This window comes from Spermophilus citellus (assembly GCF_964194105.1).
Source record: "Spermophilus citellus genome assembly, chromosome: 16".
Lineage (NCBI taxonomy): Eukaryota > Metazoa > Chordata > Mammalia > Rodentia > Sciuridae > Spermophilus > Spermophilus citellus.
Window position 1 is genome coordinate 39,351,667 of NC_138196.1, and position 21,976 is coordinate 39,373,642.

A 21,976-nucleotide genomic window follows, 5' to 3' on the forward strand; every position below is an offset into this window, starting at 1 on the left:
AATAAATTGAATACCTTATGAAAATACCTTTATGCAGTAATTCTGATAACTGAGACTGGTTTTACACATTATCTTGCTTAAACTGAGGTACCACCCATGGGAGTAGCATCATGCTACTGCTAAAAGTAAACTTGGGAGCTACCTGAAGAGTATTGATCCCATGCATTTCTCATGGGATGGGAATGGGAATTCAGGTTCCTGTCTGTAATGAAAATGATCTTGACCCTTTATTGCAACAATTTTAGAAATATAAGAAAAAAACATATTGGAGGAAAATAAATTCATAACTAAAGACTCCACTCTATCTAAGAACATACTATTAATAAGGTAATAGTCTTTCAATTAAAATGCTTTCTTTAAGTGAACTATAAATAATATCCAGATGAAAACAAAGTGCTTTGGAAATGATTTCCAACTCCATATGACTTTAACCATCATGATATTGAGCTGAAATTAAACTATTACACACACTAAAAGATATTTGTAAATACAGAATTCATTTTTATATAGGTTGGCTTAAAGGATTTCTTGTAGAACTTAAAAAAGTAAAGTAATAAATATATATTACTTAATACTTTAATAAATATATATGGATTAAATATAAGGAAAAATTAATCGCATGTACCCAATTTTCATGTTAAAATATTGTACCATTATCATTACAGGAAAATTTTCTCCCCAGAGCTGGGGACTGAACTCAAGGCCTCATGCATGCTAAGCACATGCTCAATCACTCAGCTAAACCTAAACACCCAGTTTCCAGGAAAGAATTCTGGTGGTATCATAAATTTTTTAAAAAAGTTCAACTATGTAATAGATATTCAAATCCAAATTCAGGTAATTGCAAAGCTTTCAGTGGCTTTAAAAGTAAACTGTAGTGTAGTGTGTATTAAATAAATACCTGTATAAAAAATGTGGATGCTAAGGTCCAAATTTAGATTTCTTTAAAAAAACAATGAACAGTAAAACCTCAAATACTAAATCAGAAATGGTAATTGTAATAGATACTATTTTATATAAAGTAGGAACTGAGGCCCTACCTGTCTTATGTACAATGAATAAAAACCATCATGTGAAATTTCATTATTTAAATATCCAAAACAGGGCAATGTATGTGTATTACGTGTCTGAATTTAGTTATAAAGAGAAGACCGACAAATATTGCTCTCAATTTTGTGGTTAGACGGAAGTCACTGGGTACATTCAGCAGAAGTCTTAGAATTTTATTCCTCATGAAGGGAATTTAAATCTGTAATCAAGTTTGTAATCCTAACAATCCAGGATGTAGTATAACTTAAAAATCACAGATAAGTTTCTGAGTTTCACTCACCATTTTCATGCAGTTGAAGCTGTTCTCTTTCTTGTTCTTCTTGAGGTGGTTGAACATGTTTTAAAAAGTCCATCCTGTACATTACAAAACCCAAAACAGCCAGCAACACAATCCTGCCAGAACTGCTAAAATGATCACCCACACAGTCATAGGCATGGGGCTGAATGCTCCAGGTGACATTAGTGGTAACTAATGTGGAATTGAAGATATCCTCAATTGCAAGGATTTTGTAAGGAAATTCTATGACATTAAATGAAGCAGATGACTTCAGAGAATATGAATGATTCTGGTATCTCTTATTTACAAAAGTCTCAGTCCATAGTAAAGACAGGATTGAACTCGTGCCTCTGTCTATTTGCCTAACTTAAGACAATCCTCAGGCACTGAGCAATTCCACAATCCAAAGTGTGAACATCTCTTTCACTGAAGGCAAGATCTTGCTTTGTGATGAGATGGTTCTGGTCACCTTGCCCAGCAATTGTATCATTCTTCTTAGTTGTTTGTAAAGATGAGATCTTGATTCTTAAAGGGTTGATCTCCATATCTGAAGTACAATTCATTGGCCCATCAATGTCATAATGAAGGATGTACAACAAAGTGTTGTTGTTATGTTTATAAGGCCACTGAAGATTTAGCATGGCTTTGCTGAATGAACTTGAACCATTGTTTCTCAGCTCCTAAATGTGCTGAACAACTGGTCTAACATCTTGTCTTCAGTCTTGGGTTTCTCCATGTGCTCCCAATTTGGAATAGGAAGAAAGACATGATCAGGACTTGAGACTCTTCTTATCTCAACAGCAGCTATAACAGCAAGGTCAACTCTGTAAGATACAACTGGGCTTACTTTATCAAAAAGATTAGAACTTTGAATTTGTAAATAAAATTTCACAATCTCTGTGATTGCTGGTGTGCACTTAATCAAAGACCAGCTAAGAGTTGAGTTCCAGCCTTCATTGGGTTTCCTAGGTCACATAGCACTTGGTGGGTTTGGCTTTCTGTCTTAAATGCACAAGAAAGTCTTGCTAATGCTTCACTGTTCCAGACAACCCTGATGAAATCAGCCTGTGGTGGCATGGAAATGCTGAGCTCAGCTTCATAGCCACCTTCTCCTTGATTCTGAGTTTAACAATCAATGTGAGAGGGTTGTCATCTCCAATATAGATCTTCTTTTGATCACTATGTACAGAAACTTCCAGTTTGGGTTTACAGACATTGGCTTCACCACAGTCAAGTACAAAATGAGCCTGTCCACTGATGTTGGCAGGGGTGAACTGGTTAAGGATGGGTCACAAGCCTGTGGCATCAGCAGCTGTTCTATAATCCAACTGATGCGCCATAAAAATAGTAATTGGAGTAAATTTGTCTCTAAATTCAGATTCATCTGCAGATATGCTATCAGCTCTTTCACACTGCATCTGCACCCTCTAGAAATTGTCATGTTCTTGGAGTGACCTGGGAACCTGCTATGGAGAAACAGTGCTTGCTGAATTGATCCTTTTTGCTTGAGTATATACAAAAGAAGCTGCATCTGGAAGTTTCCTTGGAAATGCTCCTTTGCCATCTGCCTTTAAGCAAAACCTGACATTAAAAAAGGAAACTTTGAGAGTTGTCCCAGGCAATGAGCAGGTTTTATTGTCTTGATTTTAAATGCTAGGGTATACTTGAAGGCCAGCATTTATGGTGATAACAGGTCTGGTCCTGTATAAGACAGCTCTACACAAAAAGCTCTTACAATGAAGTCTGGATATGCATTCTTGTCTCTGTGGCTTCCTTCATGGAATAGCCAAAGCTTGGCGGCATCCTCTGTGCAGCCCACTGCCCTTCAAGGATGAGATGGCACCGTGTTCAAGCCTGTTGATTTTCTATTGAAGATATAAACAATTCCTTTTTTATCTTCACCCCCATTTGGAGCAGTGATTGCAATATCATTGACGCCATCCTGGTCCAGATCTCCCAAAGGAGCTATGGCACTACCAAACTGTGCCAAGACCTCAAACCCATTCAGCTTTGTAGTATGGAATTCTCCTGAAGCTTTCTGAAGAGACACAGAGACCTACCCCACCATTTGGAGTTTGCCATCACAGCCTCAAAAAACATCTGCATAATCATCCCCATTAATGCCAGTGGCAGCTACAGAAAATCCGAAATATGCAGCCATCTGCTCACCAGTAAAATTGTGCAAGAAAGATATGTTTTTCCCATCACAAAAATAAACCACTCCCAGAGTCCTTGCTGCTTTTGGAACTCCTGAAACAAAAACATTTATGCCATTACAATTGAAATCTCCGACAGCCACTGAGTAACCCAACTAACTGTCATCAAAAATTGCTTGTGGAGTCTGAGTGGCTAACTGATTATTATACTTGATGCTATGAACATTGGGGTCATATTTAGATAAGATTTCTGCCACTTGATCCAAAATGAGCTGACATTGTTAATAAAAACTACCAGGGCCACCAAGAAGTACTCTTGTCAGCTTTAGTAAAATCAATGCTGAATCCTCCTTGAAAAAAATCCCTGTCCATCAGCATCAATATTTTTTGACTTGCATGGAGCATACTCAACAGTCTTAAGTCCATCTTGAAGAAAGAAAATTCCAACAGGCTCTCTCTCCTGTTTCAGCTCAGTCCTCCAGTGGTACAAGGGAGCACAGGCCAAAAATTTATCCTGTTTTGACCTCACAGATGCTCCAAACCACTGGCGGGATTTAAACTCTTATGGATCATCCTTGGCATAATCTCTATTGCCTGTTGCATCAAATTCAGTTGGTTGGCACTGGTGGCTAGAAGACCAGTCACATTTGAGGAGTTGCCTTCCTTCTACAACCCTGAGCTGGGTAGTGTTTGCTTAGGGAGCTTCCACCAGAAAAAAACATCCTGGAAGAAGGTGCTGGGCATGAAGAAATTCAGCGCTTAAGCCAAGTAACTTCCTTCTGGGCCAAGAGTACTCTGCAGAACTGTTCACATCTACAGAGACAGAAGCAGGAGGAGGCAGGGGCCAATGTGCACCGCCGCTGCACCTGAGAATCCATGGCCAAGTGCGCCCAGGATGCCAAGCCTGGAGCGGCTGCCCCTCCCGGGACACAGGGTGCCAGGGGCCCGCCGCTTGTGCACGCCCAAACTTGTGGGCTCTCTTCCCAGCTAGCCTGGGACAGCGCTGGGAGAGGCAGGAGGGCTGTTTCCTAGAGGCTGCCCTGGAAGGGAGGCGCAGGGTGCATGAGGTGGGGACAGCAGCGCGGGTGCCCCTCGCCTCTTCTGAGCTCGTTTCAATGCAACATCATGGGCTGGGGACTCTGAAATATATTTTAAAATATAACTTTTCATAAGTTTAATATGATCCTAGATTTGCAGATTCACTGACACTTAAGAGGGAAGATAAAGTAAATTCATGAATTTTAACCTGCTTCTCTACAGCTTTCTCACTTGTCAGTCATTAGTGGATGAAAGCCTTCTCTGAACACATTCTGACAACAAATCTTTTTTTTTTTTTTTTGACTGGTCATGTGTCTTTTAGAGTCAAACCTTGCACAACTTTTATTCATTCTCACTTACAAACACTAATATCCCGTCCATACTTTCTCTGTAATTCATTGGTTTTACTATGGCTTCAAGAATTGTTGCATCTTTTCTTTTCCTTTTCCTTTTTTTTGGGCAGTCTATATGGAGATCTGAAAAGAACATGTTAAGACATGATTTTATGCAATAGCTATCAAATATGTAAACTTCAGTATTCCAAGAGCTTGTGCACAACAAGGAAAGAAATTCAAGAAATATTTAATGAAATTAATGTATCGGCATTTCCCTCCTGGTCTTCTGTGTCCTGTGCTCATTAAAATGGAGAATATGGACTGTAGGGGCCATTGGTCTGCTTTAGGGTGATGTTTCTTGCATTTTCATGATCTAAAAGTAGAACTAAAGCATCTCAGCAATTTCAAGCTGGCACAAGTACATTGCTTTCAACCTGAAATGCATAATTAAACAGAAAGCTAGTTGTTGACAGCTAAACTTACTGTTCAATAAAGGCCCCACTGCAGTTCTAATGAATGCTGAAAAGTAGGGTGTCACAGTGATTTTTTTTTTTTTTAACAGAGAAGCTATATCCACGCAATTGACAAAGGCTCATTTTCAAGGCTGATGAAAGCTTAAGGGTAATAACAATTATCTCTGTTGTCAAGTACTTGTATCCAAGAGGGTATTTATAATCCTATGGAAATTCTATAATTTACTAAACCACTAAGCAGGTCCATGCTATTCGCCCTCCCCAGCCCCACAGGAAGCATCTTATCTAAACAGAGAATTGGAGTCAATGATGTAAATTAAGTAGTTCTCATAAGGAAGACAGGAGAAAAATGCTATAAAAGCATGCTTCCCAATTTCCAACAGAAATACCCAATAATTGGATAGGATAGCAAATTTCACAGCACAAATTAATCTCCTGGTTACAGAATGAGAAAGATACCCAAGCAGGATTATTGGCTTACAGTTAAGATGGGCTATTATGTCTACTCTTGCTAACAGCAATTTCACAAGAAAAATTAAAATAAATATGGGATACATTATGGATCAAAGCCAAGGAATGCCTTAAATATAGATTTCTTCAGGAATGTGCATGAATATTACCACATCTTTAAATGGTAATTTTAAGAGACTGTCTTCAAAATACATGGATGACTCATGATGTAATAATTGCCCTCTTTCCAGCACCTTCTACAAATTAGAATTCTTGGGAGATCCCATGTCCTAATCTGCCTCCCAATTACAAGAAGCTTTTTTTTTTTTTTTTTTTTCTGGTACTGGGAATTGAACCCCAGGGGCACTTAACTACTGAACCACATCCCCAGCCCTTTTAAAAATATTTTATTTAGAGACAGGGTATCACAAGTTGCTTAGGGTCTAAGTTGCTGAGGCTGGCTTTGAACTCCTGGTCCTTCTTTCTCAGCCTCCAGAGCCACTGGTATTACAGGCATGCACCACTGTGCTTGGCTCAAGAAGATGAAGTTCACCTTTTCACATTTGTAGTGCAGTGCTTACTCTGTCAAGTCTATGGTTGATCTGGACATGTTTCTTTTTTAGAAAAGTTAGAACAAGAAGAATGAAGTTATTCTTCAAATGACTTTGATGAAATTCAGTTTTTATACTTGAGTTAATAACTCTTTTATTTCTTCATTGTCTTCCTTCCCTCCTTTTCTCCTTTCTTCCTTCTTTCCTCCTTTCCTTTTTTCCTTCTGTGGTTAATCCATGAAACACTCCAGCTATGTCATTCTGATTGTACTAACAACTTGAAATCAAGTTTAAATTTCCATAAATTTGCCTTATTCCTTGAAAATAATTAGCATGAGTTTTATTTATTTAAAAATTTTAATCTTTATTTAACTTATTTATTTATATGTGGTGCTGAGGATCAAACCCAGGGCCTCGCTCATGCTAGGCGAGTGCTCTACCACTGAGCCACAACCCCAGCCCCTAGCATGAGTTTTAAAAATCTGTTTGCCAGATCTTTATAAACTTAATAAAATTGACAAGATCATTTTAGATCATTTTATATAATGTGCATACATAGCATTACTGTATGCTATTCACACATCCATTCTCTTTCTGTAACACCAAGTTTCTAGATGTTTCCCACTCATGAAAAAAAGCAGTTCATACTGAATTCATCTAATGTCAGTCCCTTTACAAAGTATGCACAAACACAAATATATACATGCACACACACAGAAGTTCTAGTTTTTAAATTCCACATTCCTTAAAAATTCATACATGTAAGACAAAGATTATGCTAAATATAATCTTTCTCTAGAGCATTTCCCCTTTGATAGGCAATGGAAAAGTAACAGAAAATATCACTCTTCTTGGAGCTGTGGGCTTCCTTAGACTTTCTAATTCTTCATGAATGCACAGTTATTTTTCTAAGGTGCTAGAATGTCCCCCGTGCAAACTTAACAGATAAGCGGATACTGAAATAGAGCTATAAATGTCTTACAGCTTTTCAATAATGGCAGCTGAGAGCTAGAAAGGATGACAACACAGGGTCTGTGGTGAGGGCTGAGTGCAGATGCTAGTAAGCTGGGGGCTAGCAGAGTGGAATGTCTCTCCAGACTGGCTGATAAAATCAGCATGGTGAAGCTACAGGAAAGCCATAGCCCTCTGCTATCCTAAGCCATGTGTGTGGTGCTGAGGACTTGACCATGAGGACAGCTGGCATGCTTCTATATTTGCACCCAAGCCTAAAATTTAACCATCATCAGCACATCATGTTAGTTTCAAGCCAAAGCATTTTGTGGGACCCTTCTCAGAATGATATAGCCTTCCAACTTACCACCTGGGATTTAAATAGTGTCCATAATCCCCGCATCCATGTCACATGCTGACTGCATGTGCATAAAACAGGAATAAGACAATCCTCCCTGTGTTTTGTTCTCTCAATTTCTTTCCCATTGACTTGTTATTTTGTGAGGACAGCAAAGAGTAGACTGAGGATTAGGGTAAGTGAGTTCTAGGCCCAGTTCTGCCTCTTCTTAACTGTGTGATCTTAGTAAGTCACTTGCTACTTTCCTGTGGACAGTTTCCTTATCTGTGACATTAGACATTTAATTAAATGTGAGATAGATACTTCTTCAAATTTCAGATTTTTCTTCTTTATTGGTAGTTTTCTCTTTTGTACCTGTGTCCATTTCTCCATTTTTATTTTATGAATTTTTAATCCTTCACCTCCGACCTTCAAAAGTTCCCTGTCCTGGGGAAATATGACCCCTCTATACTTGGAGCCTCTGTAGCTCCCAGCACATTGCATTTGGATCACTCTTCCTGTATAGTCAATTTCTTTCAACAAAAACTTTTTGTATCTTATTTATAATATGTTCCCAAGTTCTTGGCACTTAGCCATGCATTCAATGAATATCTTTGGAATACCTGACCTTCCTAGCCTTCTCTTGGAGAGCCCCTTTAGGCAAAGGCAGAGGTCAAGAGGAGTCTAAGTTTGTTTCAGGCTCACTCTGTTCACAAGGAGCCAGGCTAGTGTTCAGACTTAGACATCTGAGTTAGGAGTGTTCACAGGTGATTGTAATGACTAACCAGTTTGCATTTATTCACTTACAAATGTGGGCATTCACACACTATTATGTCAAGATCCAAGAAATATATTCCAAAGATAATAAAGTCCAAAATATGTTATCTCATAACAATTGAATAGTTTTCTATTACACTAGACTGTATATTTGGTCATGGAACAAGCCATATTTTCTTCAGCCCTCTATGGCTCCTTCTTTATCTCCTTCCTCTGCCCCAGTTCCTAATGAAGTTTGAGGAATCAAACCTGGTTCAATACATTTTTACCAAAAGTTAGTTTGAAGTTGAACAACATCAGATCCAATCTCCTTAAAAGTCATTTTTATTCTGTGTAGTTCTCTTTATATAAAAACATGCAGGTGCCCATTTTAGCCTATCTCACCTCATCAATATGCTCTTTTAGAGTGTGGATATCTTCTTTGCATACTTCACAGATTCACACCCAAAGCCCAATTTAGAAGCACTAAGTGGAGAGACTCACTGCTTTATTTTTTTACATTTCTCTTCTGAAGCCCCAGGAATGTTGGCACTTAAGACACCCTTTTTACACAAGGAACACAATAAAGCAGTCCAATAGCCTGAATCTGGGTAAAACAGGATGGCTTTGGGAAGAAGTGGAGTAAGAAGTTACATGGCCCAGCTGAAGAAACTAAAACTACAATGACAGCTTTTACTTAACAAGCCACTGCACATTGAAGCATGCCTCCACACTCATAAAAGTGTGAGCTCCTACCCAAGGCCTATATTTTGAGGTGGCTCTAATATATATATTTAAAATTCATGAGCTTGATCAAGTTTTAGCATACAAATTATTTCTTGGACATTACCAACTCATTCTGCTGTGCTGAAAGATTTGACATTGGAGCAAATTTTAACAGCAGTATTAAATTAAAAATATTAATATAAGGAATAATTCATAGTCTTAGAATCATAAAGGAAAACATTTTCTTGATGACTAATCTACAACTACCCAAGAATGAAAGAAAACATTATATGCTTGAAATCAGAGTTAATGATTACATTTAAGCATCATTTTGATATTATCATGAATACATCAATTTAAGAAAGGCCTGTAAAATTATGCTTTTTCATAGTCATTTATATCTTTGAGACCCCGAGTCAAGAATACAAGTACTTGCTGGGTGCAGTGACGCACACCTATAATCCTAGCAACTAGGGAGGCTGAGGCTGAAGAATAACAAATTCAAGGCCAGCCTCAGCAAATTAATGAGGCCCTAAGCAACTCAGTGAGACTGTGTCTCAAAATAAAAAAATAAAAAGGGCTCGGATGGGCTCAGTGATTAAGCACCCCTGGGTTCAACCCCCAATACAAAAAAAAAAAAAAAAAAAAAAAAAAAGAATATAAGTTACTTTTCTCAGAGGGAAAAGATTTTCCTGAAATGGTCATATTGGTACATTTTTTTTTTGGTGTTGGAACTTTTAAAAAAAATTTTTTTATTTGTTTTAATTAGTTACATATGACAGTACAATGACCTTGACATATCATACATTTGAATCAGATGGGATATAATTTCTCATTTTTCTATTACATTTCTTATATTTAGTTGAAAGTCTATTTGTTGTCTCAAATACCACCCCAACATATTTTGCTAAAAGGATATATTTTGAATTTTTTTCAAACAAGAAAAATACATGCAGATTTGGGTTTCAGAAACACACACTGGGAGAGTTTCTGCCCTGCTTTATAGTAAAAAAAAATAATGGATTTTTAGGCCCTTTGTCCAGAAAAAAATTTCATGCTTGAAAATGGCTGAAATAAAGCTGCTGGTCAGAAATAAATTTGAACCCCAAAGGTTTCTGAATTTACAAATCTTTAGAAACATTCACACAAAACATCACACCTGTGCTTCCGTTTATCAAGAGAGTGTATATAGTCACCCAAACTCTTACCACATAAATCCCACCTACTCTTCATTCTGCTGAAAACAGTTGCAGATGCTGGTGTATCACGAGGCTAGAGAGTAAAAGGAATAAGAGAAATAGGGTGCTCAAGTTTGGGGAAATAATTACTATAGAAGTCTTCTTGCTCAAAATACAGTGGAAATTACGCATTCCAGTACTAAAGGATACACTATTATCAGTCTAAAAGGCGGAAGAAGTAGTGAGGGTATAGTCATGTGTATATGGTCATCTTGCTTCTGCTTTGCTTTCAATCTCATAACTGCCTATTTATTAATGGTGTTATTCCATATGGCCCACGACCATGCCACTGAAAATGGAGTTTCATGAACTACTTAAAAAATAGTGTGCTGGGTGCAAAGGCACAAGCTTGTAATCCAGTGGCTTGAGAGGCTGAGGCAGGAGGATCACAAGTACAAAGACAGCCTCAGCAACTTAGAGAGGCCCTAAGCAACTTAGCAAGACCCTGTCTCAAAATAAAACAAAAAAGGGGCCAGGGATGTTGTCCAGTGGTTAAGCACCCTAGATTAAATCACTGGTAAATAATAATAACATAATTATAAAATTTTAAAAATAGTGTGGTGAATTAAAGCAACCATGAACTTAGAGTGGGAGGAGGAAAGGGGAGGGCAAAGGAAAGAAAGAACAGAGAGAAAAAAAGGAGGTAACCTCTGGAAGCAAATATCAGAGAATGCCTAATATATAAAACCTTTCTAATTTAACTTCCCAATAATCATGGGGCAAAGGGTAGAACAGGTCCTTCTTCTCACTAAAGCTTTATGCAAATAAAAATATTAGAGATGATTTGTTATGTTTTTATAGTATTCCTATGAGATGCATGATATAATGAAAAACTCAGACCATCAGAATATTAAATTATCTTGACTTAGAAAATACCAGCAAAACATTTCAATTTGAATTGTTATTGGTCAAGATAGATTGAAGCCAACATCCAGTACTGGTAATCACACTGAAAGTAATCTGACTTGTTTTATATTAAAAACTTTCTACATGGGAACTATCAAGAGGCCCATATAGTCAACCTAGAGTTAATGTATGTATTACAGAAAGGAAGAAAATTTTGCAGATGTTTACTTGCAAATACAGATATGAGAAAATAATGTGAGATCTTCCTACTATACGAATATTGTCATCATCATAATTCCACATGGCATTTTAATACATGTCTTCTCACCCTTTGAACTCACTCACATATCACTGTGGATGTATGACAATAATGATAACACATTGTACACCAGTTGCTAATTGCCAAAGCATTTTCACTTATCTTATGATGCTCATCATGGCACTTTGAGAACTATTTTCATCATTTTTCAGAAAAGTACATAGGATTTTAAGAACACATAACTAAATTACTCCTGATCATAAGCTAGTAAATGGGATTCAAACGAGATTTTCAATCCCAGAAATGTGCCCTTTCTATGATTTTGTAATACATGCAAACTTGATAAATTATTTTGAAATTGTGTTGTTGTTTTGCAAATGGATTTGTTTCAGGGATCAAACTGAAGTTGTTTGGCTTTACGACTTTTGAAAATGAATAACCAGGCCAGATATTATCATATAAAAAATTTTAAAATAATTATTACCTATGGTCCCGAACATCTCTTCAAAAGAGCATTTTATTAAGAGTTTTGAATAATAATAGTTCTCATTGGACTCCAAACACTTCAAAAGTAAAAGATTTATATTATAATAATGATTGACATAATACTTTGCCTACAGTAGACAATAAATACTATCAAAAAATTTTAAAGGATGCATTTTCACATATAAGCAATCGTAAGGTTTCCTAAAAAGTATTCATTCTCATCATAAAATTACATACAGAAATTAGGGATGTAAATTCATACAGATTCTCCTAAAATAGCTTTGTGAAGTTATGTGTATATATTTTGGTCTATCCATTTCAATTTAAATATTTAGCTTAAATAACTAAACTAAGATGTAGACCAAGATTTTTCTACTTTCCCCCAAATTTTTGACATTAATTATTTATCAATTAATAGAAATAGAATATAAATAAATAGAAAATCAATATCAAAACAAAAAGAAGTATTAGGATGCTTATTAAATAAATATACTGTAGTTTTTACAATGGAATATTATTCAGATAGCAAGATTTTATTTCAAAAAGCTTTACTTTTGTGTTCAAGACTTTTTATACAGACCTACCCAGAAAAAGGAAGATCAAAATGAAAACTGAATATACTAAAATGTAAAAGATGACAATTTCTTGTTGGTAAAACTACTTAAAATTTTCTTCTTATCTTTAAAACAATATTTTTAAAGAAACACTTAGGATATTTTAAAATCAGTATATTTTCTTGAAGAACGTGGTATTAGAAACTTTATCACTGAGCTACATCCTCAACTCTATTTATTATTTTTATTTTGAGACAGGGTCTTGTTAAGTTGCCAAGGCTGGCCTCAAACTTGTGGTCCTCCTGCCTCTGCCTCCAGAGTCACTGGGATTACATATGTGTGCCACCATGTCCTGCTAATATCACTATCTTAAAAAATGGTCAAAATTAATTTAGTTTTTACCATATATCAGGCATAGATATAACTTTTTTACACATATTATCTAATTTAGTTTTTATAAAAACCATTTAAAATTAAAAGTAAAAAAATGTAAATAAACCTGTTTAAGGCCATGCACTTGACAAAATAGAAGATCAGAGAGGCTAACATCTTTAAATATTTAAAGCACTATTATTTTATTTTCTGACACAGATTTGTCAACTGCTAGATATTTGAGTTGAATTAGAATGTGCATTTGAACTTGAGGAAAGAAGTTGACTGACGTTATCAACCTAAATGTATTCAAGAAGCAGCTACATAACCTAGATTTTAACACAATGAAACTTCTTGCATGGAGATATAATTCTACTTAATGCACATACATATTTGATATCTCTATCTAAAATCTATAAAAAATTCAGACAGGATCATGTTTATCTAGAGATTTCTTTGTGGAGGAGGGTATGGGGAATGAGAGAACATGTTGTGAATATCCAGGTTGCTCTTAATTATGAAAAATGATTATTATTTTCAGACAGCTCAGATGAGATTTCCACATATTTTTCACTAATTTCAAAAAATATTTAATTATGTACTAAAAAAAAAACACTGTCCTGAGGCACAGTGGCACATGTCTGTAATTCCAGTGGTTTGGGAGGCTGAGGCAGGAAGATCACAAGTTCAAAACCAGCCTCAGCAACTTAGAAAGGCCCTCGTTAATTTAGGGTGAGTGTAAGCAACTTTGTGAGACCCTGTCTCCAATTAAAAAAAAAAATCAATAAATGGGCTATAAATGTGGTTCAGTGGTTAAGCACCCCTCAGGGGATTTAATTCCTGTGTCAAAAGAGAGGAAAAAACAAGTTTTAATTAGTTTTAGAAAGTAACTGTGGGCAATAACCAGATAGAATGGGGATTTAAGCCCAGGCTTGTCTGGTTCCAAAAGTCTTTAACCCATATGTTATATACCAATGGTATCTCTGGGTGGCTGCAATATCTGCCACAGAGGGCATCCACTAGGGAACTGCTGAACACTGACTACAAGGGCTATCATTTGTGAATATCTACTGTTGACTCTTAGTCTATGTCAACATTGGGCAAGCAGCCCATTTAAGATGAACATATCAGAACCACTAATAGACTGATTGAAAAAAATATAGATATATTGATATAGATACATATATAAAGAAGAATTTACTTGATAAAGACCATCCAGAAAAAAATGTCTGTAGCTAGTAACTTAATGATAAAAGACTAAATGCTTCCTCCCAAAGATTGCATCAAAATTTAAAATAAAAAACTATAAGGCTTTTAGGAAAAAACATAGGAGAAAATATCTGGTACCTAGGACAAGGCAAAGACTTCTGCAATTTGGTAACTAAAGCAAGAATATAATCTGATAAACTGAACTTCATCAAAATTAATACCTACAAAAACAAAAACAAATAAAACCTTGTGCTGAAAATAAAAACAAGAGTAACAGCATGGGGGAAAATATTTGATAACCACATTTCTGACAAAGGAATAGTAACTAAATATATAAAGAACTCAAACTCAGCAGACAAAGATAGGGGTAGGAATACAATTAGAAATAGACAAAACACATGAACAGATATTTCAACAAAGAGGATTCACAAATGACAAATAAGCACACAAAAACATGTTCAACAAGATTAATAAACATAGGAAAAGACTCAACACCATTAGCTATGAAGTGAATTTTCATAGTGGTTTTATAGTTTGCATATTTTTTACCCAAAATGCTTAGAACATAGTATCCAAAGTTGCTTTGGTAGTGTACTGGGTTTCAGGTTTTGAAATGTTTGCATGTATATATATATTGAGATATATAGGGACAGGACTAAAGCCTAACTATGAAACTCATTTACATTTCATGTATACCTTATATACATAGTCTGAAGCCCAAAAGTGCAAAAAAACCAGATGTCCTTCAACAGATGGATAGTTAAATGAACTAAAGAATATTCACACCATTAACTACTACTGAATACTTAAATGAACCAATGTTGATAAATGCCACAATTTGGAGAGATTTTGAGGTAATTATACAAATAAAAAAGTTAAACCCAAAAGGTCAAACAATATATGATTCCATTTTCATAACATTCTTGAAATAAAATTAAAGAAATGGAAAATGGATGATTGTTAGGGTGAAATTCAAAGGAGAGAATGGAACAGGAGGAAGTGCGTTTGGCTATAAAGAGCAAGAAAGTTATTCTTATGATGTTATAAGTGTTCTATACTTGACTTATCAATGCTAATACCTGCTTGTGATGGTACATCACAGATTTATAAGAAGCTATCATTGGAGAAAACTAGAAAAGATATATAGAATATCTCTGTATTATTTCTTACTAGTACATGTGATCCTACAATTATCTCAAAATAAGTTTAATTGAAAAAGTATTTGTTGCATATATATCATATTTATACTTGCCCAAAATTTTCTTCAGTGTATACATACTGAAAAAGTATTTCATTAATTTCAATTTATATATTTCTACAGTCTAGGGAAAAAATGCTGATCACCAGAGACATCAAAAAGTAAATGGATTTCCCTCAGGGAAAAAAAAAAGAGTATTCTCTATAAAATTGTTAAAATAGAGTATATTTAAGGGAGCTACTTCATTGACCACAGATATAATGAGGCAATCTACAAGACAACATGCAGGAATTAAAGATAACGTATCAATTTTAGTGACTGTATACATAACTATGCAATAAATATTTTATATGCCCATAATAAAGAAATATTAGCCTATCAAAGTCATTTTCTAGAATATACTAGAATGCACACTGCTACATTTCACAATGATGAACAATTCTTTAATTCTCTTATACGTATTACTCATAAAATAGAATTCTAAACCTGAGTTAGTAGTTTTAAGAATTTTAAATGTGTAAATTACCTGCAAACAGAACACTGCCGCTGAGGCTGTAGAGCAGTGAACATAACAATCATAGAACAGTTTCGAGGTGGTGCCTTTATAAATTTTCGGAATTTATCACCATTCATTCGGAAGATTGAACGCCTAGAACTCCATTCCATCAGCTGTTCTACTTTTTCAGCCAAAAGATTCTGTAATTAAACACAGTAATTTAAATTTACACAGGGTTACAATTCTTCAGTTTAGAATATAAACAGATTACACTGAGAATATCTTTTATCATAAATTACTTTCTGTTCAGAGTCCTTCTCTTGGTGAATATATTGTTAACTGACCAGATTGCATAAAATATTTCATTTTACTTTTCCTAATGACTTCAAAAGACTATTTAAAAAAGATACTAAAAGTAAAACAATTCAATTTCTGCTTCCATAAAGATGCCATAGATATACATTTTCCTAATTCCCTACTAAACAGAGCTAAAAATTCTGTTAATTATGTATAAAACAAACATAAGAAGATTGTGAAAGGTAGAGAGAAGGCAGCTTGGCCTGAAGAATGAGGAGTTTCTTAGGTTCTTTTGGTCTCATAATTCCCAGACCAGATGTTAGAGAAGTCAACAATACTAAAATGTGAATGGATACAGACCAAAACACACACACACACACACACACACACACACATCCTCACGTAAAGCTTGCTCTGCTCTCTCTACCCAAACACAAGGAAAAGAGCAGCCTAGAAAGATAAAAATAATAACTCCTGTAATCCAGCCAAACACCACAAAAAATAAATTAATAACAATTGTGGTCTCTTTACCACCCTCACTAGCAAAGTCTAAAAGGGAAGCCTCCATTTGACTATAAATTTTTCTTCAAAATATTTGCATACAGTTGCATAGGAAAAATCTCAATAAACACAAAGCTAAAACTGCACAAAATACAGTACTGATTATATATGGTCAAAAACAAGAAAAATTAATCTACTGTGATAAAAGTCAGAATACTGAATAACATGGTCCTGGCAGAGAGGCTGGGAGTAATATAATTCTGTAGGTTGGGGTACTAATCACATCCTGTTCAGATGGGGTCAAAGGGAGGAGATAGCACTCTAGCTTCTATGGAGAAGGCTCTTGTCTTTTGATCATTCATTTTACCTGAGAAAGTCTAAGAAAGAATTCTACAGTATTGTATCTGTATAAGAAAAATTCTCTACCCTTGCAAAACCATGCAAATTCTAGTGATCAGGAGAAATGCTTAAATTGCACTGTTTAAGCATGCTCTACTACCGAATTCAGGAAAAATGCAATCTCTTTCTCTTCCCCTCTCAGTGAGGATGGTTCCTTCATGAATCATTTAGAAACTGGGCATGAATATAAGGAAAGAAAAGAAAAGACAGACATCTTAGTGCTATGTACCCACCCAAGCAAAGGAAAAAGACAAATCAAAAGGAATAGGAGGGCAAAGAGGAGGAAAAATAATCTGGCCAAAGAGCAGAGTACTCAAATTAGTAATTTTGTAGAAATGGAACATTCAGATAAGCATACAATGGCATACTAACTGCATGAAAAAGAAAAATTATGGCTAATTACTAGGGTGATTATTAAGTTTTTTAAATGACATACTTTTTTAAAGGCAAGGAGAGAAATTGATCCTAAAGTCAAAAGAAACTAATTACTTAGATTTAGTTATATTTAACTGTCAAAGAGTGTTAATTCTGCCTGTGAACATACTATATTTTCAAAGTAAAATAATCCTCTTAATAAAGTAAAATAAAGGTTATTTTAGAAGACATTGTTCTTTCTCATTAATATACCCCAAAATGAGAACTACATAAAAGAATTTTTACTAACTGTTCTTAGTTTTATATCTGAGGAAAAATGCAAGGGTAATTTCCATATTAAGGATAATTTACAGAAAACAGGTATATATGCAATAGGATTTGCTATTAAAAATATAAGTATTATATCACTGTTCTTTACTATAATTCAGCAAGCCAATATCATTAGGTAACTTCATATTTTAGTTTTGTTTTTTTTTTTTTTGGTATCAGGGAGTAAACCCTGGAGCACTTAACTACTGAGCCCCATCCCCAGCCCAAATTTCATATTTTAAATATATAGGAATTGTGACCACTGATGCAAAGACAGACTCTCCAGACTAGAAATTGAGCAGGGTCATCCATTAATAGAGGGAGAGGGAACTGATGTTAAGAAATAATCTAGTTCTGTAAAGGTAAAATTTCTAAGCTGTTTCTAAGCCGCAAAGCCTGAGTTAAAGTGTAAAAGACCGGGCATTGTAAAGTTTCCAAGCTGCAGGGCCTTAGTTAAAAAGTGAAGGACTAGGTATTGTTAAAATTCCTCTGCTACCCCCAGAACCTGTAATCCCTGTAGCTGTTAGGACAATACTGGAACTGCCCAGTAAATATTTCTACTGACTCCCTGGTTGTCTAATAACCTGGGATTCTGTGTAGTTTGTCACGTAGTTATTTAGGCCCTAAAACCAATCAGATTGAATGTGTACCCCGCTTAGGAGTGACCAATCACCCCTGCCCAGCCTGTTCCCGCCAATGAATGTACTAATCATGTCTCAGAGTTGTTGTTCAATTTTCCCGCGCCTCATGACGATTTGTACTGATGTATGCAAAGCCCCCCGCCCTCCCCAAAAAGTGTACTTAAGCTCTGCTTGACCTCTGCTCTGGGCTCTGGGCCGCTCTCCCTTCCGGAGTGAGCCTTGGGCCTCAGCACACTGAATTAGGATCCAATAAACTCCCTCCTGCCTTGTTGCATGAAGCCAGTCTCTTGTAGTCTCTTCCTCCGACGCTTCGCCGGACCCTTACAGTTCCTAAACTATTTTAGTATAGTTTTCTCATTAAACATACTCACACATACATCACTCTGAACTCCCATAATAATCTAACACACTCACACCATTCCGAATTCCTACAATAATCTACACATACCACTCTGAATTCCTACAATAATATGTTTAAAAAATACATAATTTCACCAATATGTGTCTATCAAAACATAAAATAACTATACTGGCTCAAAGATTTTACTCACAAGTTATCAAAGAAGCCAACCATAATTTCATGGGGGCTAGAAGAAACAATATCCTGAATTAGAGCTATCTCTTATGGCACAATAGTCAACATGAGCTTCATGTTGTCAATTACATTCCAAGGGATGGTGTGGAGCAGCCTGGGTGAAAGATGCAACAGTAATGATTTTACGTCCTGGAGGAAGAACTTAATAATTAGGAAACCCAAATCTTTTAAAAGGACTGCTAGTAAACATGCCAGACCACCTTGAAGGAAAAAATTATCTCCATTTTCCTGGGCAGGAAGCAAATCCACCCTCTAGCTAAGAAAGGCATTATCTCCATCTATCAAGGGTTTGCAAAACAATAGTCCAACAAAAAACATGTAAATGCTTGTACTCAAGAGAATCTGCAGAAACAGGAGAGATCCATGGAAAATTGTCTCCCAACAGTATTGAAGAGGATTTCTTTAGAACACATAATTTGAAAACATAACCTTAAAAAAAAACTAAGTCAAACACTAAATATAGGTTGTTCTGCTATGTATGCTTAATAAGAATATGGAAATATACACAAAATTTTTCAAAAACAACTAACCTTGAGTGGTAGAGGTAAGTAAATAATTTTGACTTTCATAATTGGCTTCTAAGGCAACACTGTATTTGTTTAAGAAAAGATTGCAAGCACTGTGCTCTAACTTTAGGGTACGTAATCATGTTTAATATCAAAAATCTGTGTACAATGTAACTTTTACACAATTATGTCTTGAAAATAAAAGAATGTCTTGAAAAGAATTATGCCTTGAAAAGAAGTCCAATTATATTGTTTTCCTATTACAGATAATCTAGAAAATATATATTTTTTAAAAATGTCCATCTGGGCTGGGGATGTGGCTCAAGTGGTAAAGTGCTTGCCTGGCATTCACAAGGCACTGGGTTCGATCCTCAGCACCACATCAAAATAAACGTGTGAAAAATAAATATTAAAAAAATTCTGAAAAATAAATATTAAAAAAATTCTCTCTGAAAAAAAGGTCCATCATCATGCACTGTCCAACAGATCCAATATTAACATTTTTGAATACTCAGTGCTGCCAAAAAACATTATTAGTGTGAGATTCCAATGCTATCTGTAATGTATTAATATATTACAATGCCCCTTATTCATTCCCATTTTTTTCTTTCTTGCGTACATGCATGTATACACCTCAATCTTAATAAGTGAAAATGGTATCTCAATGTTTTAATTAGCAGTATTTTCTGGCAAAACTGAACATTTTCCAAATTTCTTCATGTAGTCTCAATTATCCCATGTCTTCTATCATTAATTACTTACAAATATAATTAAAATCAACTTGTTCAAGAGAAATGATAAAAATACATGAAAACCTTTCCAGATTAACCAGAAAGAAAACAATAACAGGATAAATTTTTTTCTCTTTTAAATCTTCTTCTTTTTGCTTATAGGTGAAACAAGGAAAAACACAGAGTAAAATACATGAGAAAACTTTGTGTGTGTGTGTGTTAATGTTTATACATATAAGCAATATTTATAAATTTAAAATATATATGGCAAATTATAACTACAATGAGATATCAATATATACCTATTAGAATAGCCAGGGAAAATAGTCAAAATAAATAAATAGATTTAAAATACATATAATTATATGATTTGAATTATTTCTGTTTAAAAAGAAAAATTTCAGTTCTTTAAAACATAAAAAAAAAATCTATGTTCTAGCACCACAATGAATATCAAATAATTGTACATTAGGAAGTAAAATCTCATTCCAAATCTCTCTTATTATTCTCGTTGCCTATTCAAACAAGTTTTTCTCTTAATCTCACTATATATACACCAGATGAGAATATCACAGAAATTCACACAAAAATTTCCTGTGAATTTTAAGTATCTTCCAAAACATAGCATCTCAGGAAATGAAGTATTCTGTCTCATGAACTTGGAGGTATAACCATGACTATACAATTGTTCAAACTCAGAAATATACAAGACAAAAATAAATTTTATTGTACATAGGATCTTTTTTTTTTTTAAAAAAAGATTAACCAGAACTGGAGTGGGGTTTACCAAGATGAAATATAAGCCTTCACAAATGATTCTGACTGTATTGTACAGAGGCTGGTATTGTAGCTCAGTGGCAGAGCACTTGCCTATCCTCAGCACAACTTAAAAAATAAATAAAATAAAGGTATTGTGTCCATCCACAACTAAAAAAAATAATTAATTAAAAGAACTGTACACAGAAACATACTTAAAGCTATTTGGTTCCTTGCAGGGGTATGGATTTACATATCTATCATTCCATGAGTACAGAGTTGAACAAATAAGTAAATGCCAGATAAGGAGTGCCAGATTTATCACTATCAGAAAAGAATTTACAAATAAAGAAGGTGAAGATAAATCCTGCATTTTGGATAGGTGTTGGAAGAATCTATATCAATTGTGGCTTTTAAAATAGAAATATGAATATCTATATTTTACAAACAAATACAGAAATAAGTATCAACTTTCATGGGTAAACAAATTTGTATACATCTATTTCCTAGCTCATTTTGCTGACAGAGCTGAGGAACACTGGCACACGGACAGCACACCTAACATTAAGACCTTGGTTTCTAAACACCATTCTTCATTAAAAGGAACCAAGTGGATTAGACAAAATGGAATAAAGGGAATGGAGGGGGAAAGGAATAGGAAAGCCAGTGGAATGAATCTGACATAAGTTTCATATATATATGAGTACACCACAGTAAATCTCAACATCATGTACAACCACAAGACTGGGATCCTAATTAGAATGAAAGATGTACTCCATATTTGTATAAATACTGTCATATATAACTAAAAAGAGCAAATTTTTAAAAAGGAATTTGAGTTTTCTCCGAAGACATGGTTGATTAAAAGGCTGAAGCAGAGAAAACTGACAGAAGATTAGAATTTATGGTAGTTTCTTATGGTAACAGAAACTAAATAAGTGTTCAAAAAAGGCAAGTCAAAGGGGCTAAAAACCAGTATTAAAAAATCCCATTAAGGTAATCTTCCTCCCTTGGTCTCCCTCCCAACCCCATTTTGAGTCACCCCCTTTATATCAGAGAAGACATTCAGCAATTGTTTTTTTGGGGACTGGCTAACTTCACTTAGCAT

General features: G+C 35.0%; 1 pseudogene across 1 annotated transcript in view; it reads right to left on the reverse strand.

Annotated features, from left to right (window-relative positions):
• Positions 1-1,301: 1,301 nt before the first annotated feature.
• LOC308635300 (integrin alpha-V-like) overlaps positions 1,302-21,976 on the reverse strand; it is a 68,950-nt pseudogene continuing 48,275 nt past the window's right edge. The window contains exons 2-3 of the transcript in view: positions 3,866-4,176; positions 1,302-3,755 (exon numbers count right to left, since the gene is read on the reverse strand). The product of the transcript in view is annotated as an integrin alpha-V-like (transcript). The remainder of the gene's footprint in view (positions 3,756-3,865; positions 4,177-21,976) is intronic.